The 2,863-nt window shown below is 36.5% G+C and overlaps 1 pseudogene; it reads right to left on the minus strand.

Annotated features, from left to right (window-relative positions):
• Window positions 1-1,592: 1,592 nt before the first annotated feature.
• Window positions 1,593-2,570, minus strand: LOC107675447 (uncharacterized; annotated as a pseudogene).
• Between the last annotated feature and the right edge of the window lie 293 nt (window positions 2,571-2,863).

A 2,863-nucleotide genomic window follows, 5' to 3' on the forward strand; every position in this document is an offset into this window, starting at 1 on the left:
TTAGCTGCAAAGCCTTTTGAATTGGTACTCAGTTCAATAAAACCATAAAGAGAAGATTGATTATGGTGGTCAGAAGAGAGAACAATATCAAATACCACATCTGCATCGTATTAGTTAGCTGTTGACTAGTTTTCCATAATACTATAGTAAAATATTATAATATGTAGTTTTATAAATGTACATTATATTTAAAAATAAATATATCTAATAAAAAAATGCTGTATTTGTGATCTTATCATCCCCGGTACTTTCTATGCACTTTGCATTTTACTTTGAATCCTCGTACGTTTACGTCATCAAAGCTGCTGCTGTTTTACCCCTTGGCTACTTGCAATGAGCTTTGTTTCATTGTGTGGATTTCATCTGTTTTATGGTAGTTATCAGTATATTATATTTGGATATGAACATCATATCAGTTATATCACCGGAATTTTTTGTGAGGTTTGTATATATATATATATATATAGATATATATACGGGAGAAACTGAACTTTTGTTTAGGGTTTTGTTTGTTTCTGTTTCTAGTCATTACTTTGCCCCGATGTGTCCATGATCTTATAAAGGGCTTTAGAAATACTGCGGTCCAAAAACTGAGCTTGATAGGGTGTCAAGTGTTTGGATTTCTTTGATTTCCCTAAAATGGCCATTTCAAGATGTTTGGAGGACAACATTTTGATAGCCTAATATCATGTGTATTTATGCCCTTATGTATCCCTTGTTTGTGCTCTGGTCTTGTCCTTGTTATCTTATGCTATTTGTTGTGAATCTTAAGGTTGGAATATGCTACAAAACCTTTGCCCAGATTTTTTTGTTGGTGTACAGTTTGAAGGAGTTGATGCTAGTTTCTGAAAATCAGAGCTAGTCTGCAGAAATTGTGCAGTAGTAGTTGACAGGATATCAAACATGTTTGATATTTTGAGGCGATGTTCCATATTGTTTTGTGAATTGTAAATTTGTTCAGAACAACTTGAACATTTGTTAGTGTGTGAAATTTACTCGATTAGCGTATGATGTCCTGTTTTTCTCTTTAACCATGTTGGCAAATGTATGATGTCAAGTGTTTTAAATCTGTAAATTTTTTAACATTTGTATGTATTCCAACCTTTACAGTAGTTTCTCATGCTTTAGTTTATGGTCTTGATTTCTTGTGTTATATTCTGAGATGCATTCGGATCCACAACACATGACAGTATGCCGTTAAGAAAAATAAAAACACTATTTATCGTTTTGAAATCCAAAGCATTTTAATCACAGAGGGAACAGAGAAATGGCATAAGAGATATGAAAATTCCACAACTTAGCTCACTTCAACTTTTTGAGCAATGTTGCCGAGCAATGTTGCTTGGGCACTTTCCCATTAAGAATGGGCAACAAATTTCCATCTGGATAGTTTTGATCGGTCGTGGGCCCTGTGTCTCACCTGGTTGCCCGTTGATGGCAACATTGCTCAAAAAGTTGCCCCTTGTAGCATCACCTAAAAAGAATGATTAAAACACTGTAAGATATAACAAACATGTTATTCAGAGCAGTTAGCCTGAAACATTATAGGTGTGCAAGTTGTTTGTACTCAAAAGACTTCTTAAGCTTGTGCATTACTGAGCAATGGCAGCTGTTGCTTGGGGAGTGCAGCTGTACAATGACAGAGTCATACTGTTTTTTCCATTTATCTGGTGACAGTGAAGACGGGCTGGTCTCCAGGAACTTATACACATCCTTAGTCTGCAAACTAAAGATGCCCTTGGCGTTCAGGCAGGATTCACCGAAGGCCTTCCAATGCTGAAAGAATTGAGGCACAAAATGAATCACAACCGAAAATGCAATCAAGGTGAAATGAACTTCTGTAAACCTGTAACTGAACATTTACTCTGTGTCTAAGTTGCCTGTTGTGCTGTAGTAATAGATTCCAGAAAGATCTCCTTCAGTTAACACTCCTCAATTAAGTGTTCATTAGCAAAAGTCTCGTCTTTGAGAGCCTCCAGCATTACACTCACTGATTCCCAGAACTTCTTAAGCTGAATCAGAATTTGTTGGATTCGGGTGAGGCAGGTTTGGGCATCATTCAGATGGACAGGGTCAGGTATTGAACCTTTAGAAACAATATAAAGCAGACATTAATTATGATAGACATAGAATTATGATAGATATGTAATCCTGGTAATTCATCGAGCACATCTGGAGATCTTTCAAGTGAAAGCATCTCACCCTTTTCTATTTTCATGCTTGCCAACTTCAGCTGCATATCAGTCATCCTGACGTGGATGTTCCACTCCTTGTTTCTCAGATTTGACTTCTCATTGGAGAGTTGAGACTACTCATTGGATATAGCCTGGGTTTTCACAGCCACAGCTAGGCCAGTTTTAGCATCATGAATGGATTTAATTAAGGGTCCAACAAATGTTATCAGGATAGCCATGATACACAGACCATTATTTTTATTAGAAGACTCTCTGATATGATTCTGCAGAGGTAAGAGAGATGATAGAACAGAGCCGTACACTGAGCAGATGGAAGAAGCTCCCGAATAAAGTCAGAGCTACTTGCGATCACAAACTCTGTAAAAATACAAGCATGATAGTAACTACATGATGGTTTTGACTTGTGTCAGTTATGAACAAGGTAAACATGTGAGGAGTTTCAATTTTATCTGTGAAACTATTTAGAAATGTTTGCCCACCTTTGTTATCCGACATTTTTGGTCTGTAAAAGAATGTCCTCTAAGTGCTAAAAACAAAAAACAGCGACAAAAACACTATAATGAGACAAGAATAGTTAAAATGATGGATGGGAGAGGCCAACAAAAGTTACCTAGATTAATCTCTATGCTATGTAGTTGACTGTATAAGTCTGGGGGATTTATACTGTA

Source organism: Sinocyclocheilus anshuiensis, unplaced genomic scaffold (genome assembly GCF_001515605.1).
Source record: "Sinocyclocheilus anshuiensis isolate Anshui unplaced genomic scaffold, SAMN03320099.WGS_v1.1 scaffold1270, whole genome shotgun sequence".
NCBI lineage: Eukaryota > Metazoa > Chordata > Actinopteri > Cypriniformes > Cyprinidae > Sinocyclocheilus > Sinocyclocheilus anshuiensis.